Source organism: Toxorhynchites rutilus, chromosome 1, assembly GCF_029784135.1.
Source record: "Toxorhynchites rutilus septentrionalis strain SRP chromosome 1, ASM2978413v1, whole genome shotgun sequence".
NCBI lineage: Eukaryota > Metazoa > Arthropoda > Insecta > Diptera > Culicidae > Toxorhynchites > Toxorhynchites rutilus.
The window spans coordinates 199,664,923-199,677,797 of record NC_073744.1 but is presented as its reverse complement, the minus strand read 5'-3'; the positions used below and the strand labels follow the sequence as shown (position 1 = coordinate 199,677,797).

Sequence of the window (12,875 nt, the reverse complement as noted above, 5' to 3'; positions counted from 1 at the left end):
AAACAAAATGTGTCGTGACGTTACGTTCACGCTTAATAAGAACACATGCCCACAAATTAAGTTCAATAGATCTGCAGTACCTCAATCGAATGAAATTAAATATCTTGGTGTACATCTAGATCGTCGTCTAACCTGGAAGAAACACATAGATGCGAAGAAAACGCAATTGAAGATGCGAGCAAAACAAATACATTGGCTAATCGGGAGGAAGTCGAAATTAAAACTAGAGTTCAAACTACTTCTATACAAATCCATGCTGAAACCTATTTGGCATTACGGCTGTCAACTATGGCAAACAGCTTCAGCAAGCAATATCGAAATCATCGAAAGAGTACAAAATAAACTGCTAAGACAAATTACTGGCGCCCCTTGGTACATCCGCAATAGTGTCATACATCGAGACTTAGGGATGGCGACGGTTAAAGAAGAACTTCATAAAACGAGGAGGAAATATGCGGAAAAGGTGAAGAATCATCCTAATCCACTAGCAAGGCGACTCGGTCAACCTATGGAAACACGTCTGAAGAAAAAAAACTTTAATTATTTGAACGTGGTCAAACGTTAGTGTTGTGCTCCAGCACACATGTGAAATTTTAACTGTAAGAATTAACAACAAACGTAATACTTTATTATGTTAGAACTAAATGTATAACCAATTATTGTTATTTCCACATTATGGAAGATTCAATAAATTTATGTATGAAAAAAAAAAAAGTGATCGGTAGGTAGTATTTGTTGTGATTGATATAACTGTTAATTCTTTTGCAGGTAATTGTTGTTGGATGAAAAGGTAAGTGAATAATGTTCTCTTATGTATCTTCTCCAATTGTCCTCTTCCACAGGTGCGGATTACCGCCTGGATGTTTTTTTAGTGTATAATAAAGTGTTTTCCTTTGTCATGTGTGGAGTGTTAAATATTTTTGGATAAAGTTTTTTTTTGTGTTGGAATTAATGTGTATTTTTCTTTTGTGTATTCTCCGCCTGGGCCGCATTCAACCGAATACATTCAGCAACGTGTGGGACTTAATACGTGTAATGTCGCAATAAAGGACATTGAAGACTTCAATTTTTGCTCGAACGCACGTACTGTAATGTCATGTGCATTGTGTTTTGGTCTGGCAATAGCAAAGGCTGTGTCGGCATTGCTCATGATAGTGTGAATGTATTCTTCGAGCTCCCTCTACTCCCCTATTTGTTTTGTCCTCTCTAACTGCATGTTCATATTTTTTTTCATTCAAATCGAGAAATGATGTTTACATAGTATAGTCTTGAATAGTGGTACATGAGTAAACGTATTCTACAAGCAAACATTAATAGGCGCATCTAATCCTTCTCCTCAGGTATTTGACAGTTGTTACTTTTAGTTTATTATTGCGCAATAAATTTGTAGTATCAGTCATTCACAATCATGTGGGGACACGTCGAAAATCGTATTGTGTTAGTTGGACTCGGAAAATGTGGCATAGATAATGGTGATATCAATCGCACTTTGCAACCACTTGGAATCACCCGCAATTTCGTACATCGTGCTGATTAGAGGCTGTGGTTTGTTCTACTCGTCCCCCGTATATTGAGTCGCTCAAGTACAAGTTGTTTGTGTGATTTGTAGCTGATGAGTAACTGAATAAAACTTTGAAAGAAATTTCATATAAGATTATTGGATGGCCAATATGATTTGTGGCTAATATTTCGTTTACCAGAATTTATGACTATACTAGGTATAATGATTGAAGTACATGTGGTGGGATCTCGTTGTTTAATGTTCACGCAATATTTGTTGTGTTGTTTCAGAACAGGAAAAATATTTAAGGTCACAAATATTCTAGAGCTTGTTACTCAAAATACTTCAAGGCGTCTTGCTTGGCATACAAATCTCAACTAAGTATTAATAAAAATGACTTAACTAATACTACGTTGAGAAGGCGAACGTTGGGAACGTTAGTGGCATTGAAGAAGAACATGGAACATGGAACATAAATTACAGATTATTGTTTTTTCTTCGAATCACAATTTCTCGCGTCACTGTGCAGTCGCCTACCATGATTTCAGCAACGCTTGCGCATTGAATCTACACACGTGATCTTCAGCTGGTGTTTTAGCAGTATTGATGGCAACAGCGTCATTGTCATTCCGTAATCCGCGCAAAGAGTGATTTGAAGTATTGAAATAATTTATTGTGCTCATTCAAAAATGTTTCCAGATCGCCAGCGATGCACCTGTCTTTAGATGAATTAAAGTTACTTGCGCATGTGTGGATGAAAGTTCGATGAAGCGGGCGTAGCGCCATCTGTCATTTTCATGATTTGAATTTTGACACTTTTGCTTTGAATTCCGGACACATATCATCATCAGTATTTCGTTAAGAGAAATAAGTTATTGATTTTTGTAGAGCTTATTATCTCACTGTTATTCTCTTATAATCTTAAAACAATCATCAATAATGAACAAAAGTTATGAAATTAATTTCAGGGTTATTTATAGACGATAATAACCATGTAGCTAGCCGTCTGACCATGTTATTGGCAACGCTCTTGGGAAATTTCTAGTGTTTTTCATAAAATCATTGCTCCATTCTGCTGAGATGATGGATTTGGGGGTATCCAACATTCTTTCTTTTTTCCAATCCACGATAATTCTTGTTCCTCCGTTGGAACGAATGTTGCTTCATTTTTTTGTGAATGAGTAGCGTTCCGATTTTCCAGTGTATTCTTCAGTATACCGAAGAATTTTGCGATTTTCAGGTTCGAGTATGTTTGCTTTATATTTTACATGATTTGTAACATACCCTTGAGAAACTCCTTCAATAAGAAATTTCATCGTTAACTTTTGATCCGTCCTTATTTGAAATCATCTTCTGAATGTATTCTTTATTCCGGAAAATACAAATACACTCTGTCCAACTTCTATAAGACCACCTCGAATATATTTCGTTGTAAAACAAACAGTTAAAATTTCAACAAGATATTTTCTCACATTGTTGAATGCTTAGAATAAAGTATATTTAACGTCAATTTCGCTCAAAATAGTCGTTTGTTTATTTATTGGGCTTAAATATGATAATTTCAGCTGTCCAGTATGAATAGTCTTGCTGGAATGTGAATATTTACAAAAATGAACGGAGAGAGGATTCCAGAACATGTATGTATTCCTTGCTATTCATTTTGAAGGATGTGTCGGTTCTTGTGAGCTTTGGCAAAACTTAGACATCTTTCGATGTGAGATGGTGTAAGATTATGAGCTTCAACCCTTTTAGTCTTTCTTCATGCAAGGACTTTTTACCAGAACTTGACGAATTGTCTTCCGGAAAACAATGAAATTCAAAGATTACTTCATTTGTGTGTGGACTGCAGAAAACATATTGACAGCACTGCCAGCTATAACTGTCTCGTCATACTCGTTCATCCCATCTTTTATGTTTACCCCTTTTATAGCAACCCTTGAGCTCGGTCTGACAGCTCATATGAACACGGCACACAGATAATATGCCTCTTTCTTGTTACAGCCATTGCAGAGATAAGATGTGTTCGCGAGTCCCGGGGAAAAGTAGCATACCCCACGGAGCTCGGTGATTCACACATTGGCGATCCTGCCAGGAGCTGGAGTTTTCTGCAGTACGGTTACTAGTTTTTCTCGCATCTAATTGACTGTTTGGCCGATTATTTAGGGTGTGAAGTGAAAAAACTTAATAAATTTCGAAAATAAAAACAACTACGTGGCAGTGAGAAAAAAAACATGGCTGTCATTCTGGCTTAGTAGTTGTGATTGGTGTATTGTCGCCGGTAGCTGGAAGGACGGAACGCGAGTGTTTTTTTTATTTCACTTTTCGTTTGGTGTTGTTTGTGTTGGCGCCACACATAATCATGCCGGGAGTTCGGGTTCGATTCCCGTTCTGGTTGGGGGAAATTTTCGTCAAAGAAATTTCATCCGACTGGAGCACTGGGGTCACGCGTGTTCTAGAGCTTGCCACTCAAAATGCTACAAAGCGTATTATTTGGCATAGGAATCTCAACTAAGTACTAATAAAAATTATACTCCGTTGAAACGGCGATGTTCCTCTAGGAACGTTAGTGCCATTTAAGTAGGAGAAGAAGATATGAAGTGAAATACTTTTTTGACGTCTTTCATTAAGGGTGCCAAATCAGAAAACAGGTCACGTTTTTATGAAATAAAGTTAACGTTAATAACTATTTTTGCCGCGAATGGATTTTGGCGATTTGCATATCAAAATCGGAAATTCCCTAAGATTTGTTTGATATAATATACATTATAATCCCATAGTCTGTATGTGGTTTAAATTAATGAAAATTAGAAGCATTCCCATTTCCTCATATATTTGTTCTGTCCATTTGTGTGCTTTCTCGAACAGAGCTGTCAATAACGAGCAGCGAAGGGGAAATCGTAAGATGTAAATTCTCCGTGAACATAGGAAAAGAAGAAGAACGAAGGGGAATATTTGCCTAGAGTATAAACAGTGGATCTCGCTGAGGCAAACTTTTCATTCTTTGTGTGGACACCGACTGGACAACATCGTTGCTGGACGAGCTGGACGACGAGGGATCGAGTGCCTTTCTCAAGGCTTTTTTCACGTGGGACTACGTCTAACCGGAGTATATGGGGGGGTAAAATGAAAACCTAAACACTGAACATGCAAGAAAAAATGAAAGATTCAAAAAATTTTCAATATTTTTTTTTCTGATAGAACAATGAATTATCTGTATTGTGATGCTAAAACAAGTTTTGTACCTTCAATCAATCCCGAAATACAGCTGGTTTTGTGATTCCGGATTCTAAATGAATCAAGCTTAAATCAACAGTACAAAGGGAAACATCATGAGAAAGGCTGGCTTCGTCTTCTGATTGAAATTATTCATTAACTGTACAAAAACAGCAACACAATAATGTATTATAGACTACGTTTGTGAGTACTTTATTATGCTTCGATATAACGTACAATTCGATACAACGTACAATTTTGAAAGTAAAATGTACGTTATATCGAAGTTTACCTGTACTTGTGTACTCACTTGCCTTTGTGCAAACTAGAATATGTTTCTTTAACACGGTCTCCTAAACTTAGGAACCTGGGAAAATCGTGCAGACACTAGAGGCGAATGAACTTTCAGGTTTAAATCCTCTATAGTATAAAAATGCATGTTGCATGAATCAACAAGCCGGGGTACTTCTGCATCCGCATTTTTTTTTTTCACTCCAAGGAATGTCTAACACGGATTACATAAGCGGGTACGAACACAACGCTTCGGTTCGATTATTCAAGATTGCATTGAAAGAAATGCCTTCATATCCTTTGCTCACTGATTTTCTACGCATACTATGCTGCGATAACGCCTATTGATTAAACAATACGTTCGACGTACATGTCAAAATCGAAACTGAGTGTCTGAAGTTCATTAAATCAAGCAAGATCGCGGTTCGAGAAGTACGTACACTTGAGAGATGTAAACTTCAGAAGGAAACGTAAAATAAAATAATCGTTTGATAATTCTTCCGTTTACATATTTTGTCCTGGGCATCATACCAAACGTAAAATGACTGTCAATAACTTTACTTGTAACGAAGAACATAATCTATCACAATGCATGAATTGACCTTACATGGCATTATGTAATCTTTTACTCACAAAGCAAATATATTGAATTCAATTGAATTCGGAAATTGTTTCATTCAATCAAAAATTTAATCAATACAAACAAATGATTGCTAAGCTAAGGTAGTCCCACGTCAACCTTGCGGTTATATCATAGATAAAACCCACCGATTTCTTTTTTTTTTCATTTAAATCGTTTATTCTCAAGGCTTTCTCAAGGAGTAATATTATGGATAAAGTAAAGTTTTCCAAGGGCCTTTTTGAAGGTTACAGACGAATGAACTGACGATAGCGGGAGGGAAACATTTAGCCTAGAGTATCGATAATGAATCTCTGCTGAGGTAAATATTCAGCTTTTTTTTCTAAGCAGTTAACATTGTTTGTTCTCTATCATCAATGCATTGAACTGACGCTATGGTGAAGCAAGTGTTAAGGTTGTGCACCAAACGAATATTTGGGGAATTCCAAGTTATTCAAGTAATATTAAGCTATTAAATTATTTGGGTTCGAGTGCCAGTCGCAAAACTGCTTTCAACTTGGATTGCATTTGCGCTAATATTGATCATGATAATGCAGTGCTACTCTTTTCGAGGTTGTTGAGATTAACAGATAGAGTTTATTTCGTTTATTTAGTCACCAAGAAAGTAAATGCCATTCTGAAATGTTGTACGTGTTTTGGTTTCGCTTGCCAGTAGCAAAACTTTCTCCACTAAGGATGACAGCTGCGCTTATCTCGAGCATGAGTTGTTCTGCGAGCACAAGAATGAATCATCAAACAATTATCGTCAAATGATTCTACAATAAAAAAAAACATCTCAGGGCGACCAAACTGGTGGAATGGGTATTTTAAAATTTTCGTAGCATTATAAAATAATATCCGCAGTTATAAACAAGTGATCGAATTAAACTACAGCGTAGTTCTACGTCAACAATGCGGTTGTGTCTTAAACACAACCTCCTATAATTTTTTATAAGGGCTTGTGGAAGGGATTGGAATCGTGTTACATTGAAAGTGGATCGAGACGACCGCGCCTGTAAAAATTGAAAGCGGATCGAGACGACCGCGCTAGTATAAATGTAAAGCAGATCGAGACGACCGCGCATGTATAAATTGAAAGCGGATCGAGACGACCACGCTTGTTTTAAAATGAAGGCGGATCGAGACGACCGCGATGGCATAAATTGAAAGCGCATCGAGACGACCGCGCTGGCAAAAGTTGAAAGCGAATCGCGACGACCGCGTTAGGTTTCAATGAAAGCGGATCGAGACGAACGCGCTGGTATAAATTGATAGCGGATCGAGACGACCGCGCTGGTATTAATTGAAAGCGGATCGAGACGACCGCGCTAGGTTTAAAATGAAGGCGGTTCGAGATGACCGCGTTGGTATAAATTGAAAGCGGATCGAGATGACCGCGTTGGTATAAATTGAAAACGGATCGAGACGACAGCGCTGGTATATATTGAAAGCGGATCGAGACAACCGCGCTGGTTTAAATCAAAGCGGGTCACGACGACCGCGCTATGTAGAATAGGAATATAATCGCGACGACAACGCTTGGTCGCGTGATGAAGACACGTGTCACAGGCGGAAAAAATGTTCACCTATGGCGGGGTTCTAAAACAACGGTCATCACAAACAGAGACAATTCAAAACATAACGAAGCACAGCGACCAATACGTGATATCCCACCTTTTATGTTTACCCCTTTTATAGCAACCCTTGAGCTAGGTCTGACAGCTCATATGAACACGACACACGGATAATATGCCTCCTCATTGTTACAGCCATTGCAGAGGTAAGATGTGTTCGCGAGTCCCGGGGAAACCTTTGTCTGGGTCCCTTTACTTAGCTCAATTCCGGATAATGAGAGGGCTGACTCATTAGCAAAGGTGGGTGCGATTGAAGGCGACATTTATCAGCGTGAAATCGCCTTCAATGATTTTTATTCTTTAGTTCGTAAGAATACCATCGCTAACTGGCAACGTAAGTGGAACGAAGATGAATTGGGTCGGTGGCTTCACTCGATAATCCCTAAGGATAGCCACAAACCATGGTTCAAAAGTCTGGACTTGAGTCGGGACTTTATTCGCACCTTCTCCCGACTCATGTCCAATCACTGTTCGTTAGACGCGCTACTCTTTCGTTTTAATCTTGTCGATAGCAGTATCTGTGCTAGTGGCCAAGGTTACCACGACATCGAACACGTTGTTTGGTCGTGCGAGGAGTATCTTGTTGCCAGATCGAATTTAGAAAACTCTCTTCGGACTAGAGGAAGGCAGCCAAATGTGCCGGTGAGAGATGTGTTGGCTAGGTTAGACCTTGATTACATGTCCCAAATATATGTCTTTCTAAAAGTTATCGATCTTCGTGTCTGATTGTCCTAATATCCTTATATTCTCCTTTTCCTTTTTCCTTCGCCAGAAATCAAATCCCTTCTTACTAACAATAGAATAAGGTGAATTGTGAATACATATTGATGAATGTGAGTGTGAATGTGACATTGTCAACATATGCTTATATCCCTTCATTTTCCTGAAGAAAATATGTCACCCTTCTAAACTCGAGTAGACCGCGAGTAATCGATTTACTACATCACTAACATTAGAATTAAGGAAAAATGTTTATATATACTTGTAACAATACAGTGATGAGTTTGGCTACTTTGAACCTATGTAACTGAGCCTGTAAAAATAAACGATAAAAAAAAACATTTTCTTGGTGAAATGCATCGATTTGTCTTTTTCTCTCTCTCCGTGAGCATTTTTACCTTCGACATTTTCCAGATTTATTGATCAAAACAACTAAAACAACGAAAAATTTTATACTGATTTTATACCAACTTGAACTTGAAAAATATAAAAACACTTGTTTACGCTTAGCGCTTGCACACACACATATGAAAATCATGCAGTGCATGATAGTTATTGGTATTGGTAACTAGAATAAAAAATGAAGCGTTGTTTGTTTACAATGACTCAAAGCACACAGCCGGGTGCTATGATTGATGCTAGGATCGTTAGCAAAATCTCAAGCAGAACTGTCAGTGGGATACCCAATTCATATGAAAACAAAGGGAAAATGTCAGTGGGATACCCGATATGTTGGCTCCTGTCAGTTCAATGGGGGTTCTCTAAAGACGTCACCCGGCTGAAAGCACAAGATCATCATATGTTCTTATAGAAGTTGGATAGAGTGTATTTGGATTTATTTTTGACATTTTTTGTCAACAGTTAGATACCTTGTATGACACTACGCTAAGGTGATACAATATTAACTATCAGTCACATTAATTCAACTTAAAAAGATGTTATGGAAATCTTTCGTGTATCTATCTAAGGAATGTACTTATCCACCATCTATAGGTATAATTTATAATTGCTGGATCATCAACACCATTCTGATAACGCCAGCTTTGTAGATGATGTTTAGCGTTCGTTTCCATTTCCAGATTATTTCAGTCTCGTGGTATCAAAATCCACAAAGGCTTACGATTTAGAACTTTTTAGGTTCTAAGTGTGATCTTCCCTAAATGCCCGATTATACTCATATACTCAAGCTCCAGCAGCGTCGTAACGAATGCTATGGACCGCATTAAGAATCATAAAGCCTAATTAAAATCTCCCTGCACCTTCACACAACCATCATCGGTGCCAATCAACCCGGAGAATCCCGGTTGATCGCTACCTATAATAGCCACTCGGTGCCAAAACGCCTGTCGACACGTCGGCTCCCATCACATCACAACGCGCGCGCTAATTCGCTTCGCTGGATTTCGAAGTCACGATTTACGATTTCAGACTCGGCTTGAGGATTTGCTTGGGCACTTTGTGGACACAGTTCGATCGAGTGAATCGATGTCATCCCTTTCCTTCGTGTGTTTTGTGGATGTTGGTGTGTAGTGTTCCACGTGTGGTCCGTTAGATCCGGAGCAGCATTAGCAGCAATCAGCCACCCGCTGAACCCGCGTCGAATATTGTTTACACAACATAAATTATACCCCGAAAGGGCTCTAGCGTTCCCCCCACCGGGTGTCGAAAAAGAGACGACAGAAAAGCCCATCAAAACGGGGGCTGCTGCTCCTCTAATCAGGTGAAATTATTGCATGATATCTGATTGGCTGCCCATGCATTCCACACAGAGATCTTGCTGCGATCGTTGCGTGATCACCCGCGCCCGAACCGCTGAAGATGATGATGATGAGGATGAGTCGATTATTTTGCTCCGCGCTTTGGACGTTTGTGGTGCGATTGATCGAATCCGATCGCTGTGGCGTGGGCTCTCGCACTCGACTCACATGCCAGGGCTACATTTGCCGGTCTGGTTGTGATGGGCGTCTCTCCGCCACAACTCTCACAGCTGCCCATTATGGGGCGGCTAGCTGTTCCTGAAATTAAATTCGCTACGTGTGAAGATCATGAATCATGAACGGATTGCAGTCCGATAAAAATAGATCTGCCGGAAAAAATGAGTGCAATTTGGACCGTTTGTGTGTTGATGAAACGCTGCTTACGGTAGGTTTATGTTTTGACACATAACCTAAAATTAAGACAGTGTTTAATTTTGCTACGGAACAATCGCCGGAGGAAAACTAGGTGCGATCGTACAGTTAGTTCGGGTGTTTTATTTTTTTTCTGCATCGCTGACCGATCTTCTGCAGTCAGAGTCATTTATGGTTGACTAAAAACTGACATTTTCTCCAGGAACCTCCTCCTCATCATCATCATCGTCGCCGACAGCAGCGTTGCAGTGATGGGCCATTTCTCGCTTTCCCTCCCCGCAATCTGAGGCTGCAGCGAAACGCGGTGCAGTGCAGTGAAATGAAGAACTGCATCTTCGACCTGTTTTTTTTCATTTTCTCTCCACTCGAATCTCGAGTGTAAAGTGTCTGGAGAAAGCGGCGGCAGTCATCCCAACAGAGTCGATCGGTCGCTCGGTGCAATCTACCTGTCGATGTGCCCATTTGGGGCTGCGCGAAACGGGGATCTACTGGAGATCATGTGCATGCACATTCCACTTCCACTAACGCGTGGAAGTGCTGCTGCGCGGAAGCATCTGGAGGCTAATTGAGTTCGAGTTTTTGTGTTTTGTTTTTGATTATCTTGGCCATACGATTATTAGTTCGAGTGGCGGTAATCGCGTTGTCCGACCGAGGATTACTATCATTTTTCTTCTTCAGCTCGGCGCAAAACAAACGGGAATACTTCGAAAGTTTTTCGCCTCTGTGCTTTTAGAGCTCCTACAGCGCTCTAAAACGCGCACCTGAGATGAAATCTCCGTCGTCGCACAGATAACGCATCACTCCGTACCGAATCGGGCCGCTCTGCTCGCTGTTACCCGCCTCCCTCCGCACATTTCTTGTTTCTGAGGAAAGTGCAAAATTGGCACAACAAGTCAACATGAGCGAAATAGGAGTTTGCGAGCTGCCACCGGTATTACACATCACATCCAGGGGAGCACTCCTAGCTAGAACAGGTTAGCTCTCAGCGGGGCGGAAAAACGCGCACATGGCAGAGGCTGCCGGAAAACTGGTTGGGGATTAAGCTCGGAAACCGCGTGCTAGCACGGTTGATGGCCGCCCATGGATGCCCTAGTTTTCCCTGCTTCACAGAGCCTTGACCTGAATCTCACCGGGACGGATTCGCGGTGGATTAGTGCCGAGTGAGTGAGTACTTTCCGAGATCGCGATTACGGTCACCCTCGCTGGGCCCCTCTTTGTGCAAGGGGTTTCGATCCGAACAAAAATAAATACGAACGCTTGGAGTGATCTAATATAGAATTTCACAATCAGAACCATAATCACACACACGGAAATCCAAACTAGACGATCGGAGAAGTTTCTCTGTAACAATATCGTGTTAAAAAAACATAACATTTTCAAATCATGTTTCAGGTTCGTTGTATAATAATAACTTACACAAAGTCAAAGTCATCAAGAGAGCGACTAATGATTCCGATATATTCACCCCTATTCAGGAACCCGATCGAGTTCGAATGTTTTGCATTCCGCTACACATTCGTCCCAAATCCAAACAGGCTGTGAATTTCGAATTTCGAACTTCGATCGCAGTAGTCGGACAAATATGAAATGAAAACAAAAACAAATACAAAAACAGACTGCAAAATGTTGCCAACAAAACCATATGCAGAGAAGAGAAGTGGACCTCGAGAGAAAAAAGTGGCAACTAGCTAGAATTAGTGTGGTAAGAAATTGTGAACAGTGAAAAAATTGACAGATGGTTTACGCTCTAAAAATTTAACAGAATGTTGAGATGTCTCTAAAACGGTGGGAGACATCATATATAAGGTGGGAGGTTCGTATATAATGTTATTAGTGTCAACATAATCATGATAAACACGGCGAATGGGTTAGAATTTACAAATTGAACATTGCAAAAAATATATAGATATAGACGCTGAAAGAGCTGTGGACGAATATTATAACGCATTTTTATCGATTTATGTATAATGTCGTTAATATTTGCATTATCAAAATCAACACATCTGTATTGTAATCTTAACTTGCTGTGCTATTCGTAGCAACATTTACGGTCGTATTCCACCAATGATGACAAATGTGTCGTAATTTACGAATAAAGCTTCACCATAGAAGCTGGACATTGAATAAAATAATCAAAACGTGGCAAGAGCATCAGTTGTGAAAAAAATATGTTAAAGCATTTTCATCGGAATAAATAGAATGGTTAAATAATTATACGACTGAACAATGTATGTACGTTTAAAATACAACATAAAAATATGATTTCTGAATAAACCTTTAACACACTCCGTGAAAAGCCATTTTTATTTCTGAAAATATCCTCTGTTGGTGATATTGTATCTAGAATTTACAATGTTATGAAACATTAGCATCAATGAGTTTCCAGTAATCAGTTTCTTAGTTGCCGGTGAAATTGATACCAATCTATATTTTGTTTTGTGTTCACATATGTGATGTTGACAATGAAAACATTACAATTGGTATATAGTAGTATTTCAGGATTGTCGAAAGGGATTCATTAAATCACAAAAACGGAAAAGAAAATATGTTTTGTTGAAAGCTGTGTTCAGTTTCAATGGTTTTATTTCAAGAAAAATATTAGATTCGTATTTTTTTTTTATTAGGGTGCCAATTTCTATTTTAGGGTGGTCTGAAAAATCATATTTTCCATTTTTTCCCAAAAATGACTTTTTTTTACAAATTCATAACTTTTGAGCCACTGAACCGATTAAGATAATCGACACATCAAAATGAAGCCAGTAAGCTAG

At 39.3% G+C, this 12,875-nt stretch overlaps 1 protein-coding gene across 4 annotated transcripts in view; it reads right to left on the bottom strand.

The window, feature by feature from the left end:
- The window catches only part of LOC129763293 (uncharacterized), a 162,955-nt gene that overhangs the window by 131,877 nt on the left and 18,203 nt on the right, over positions 1 to 12,875 (bottom strand). The gene's annotated exons all lie outside the window — the stretch shown is intronic.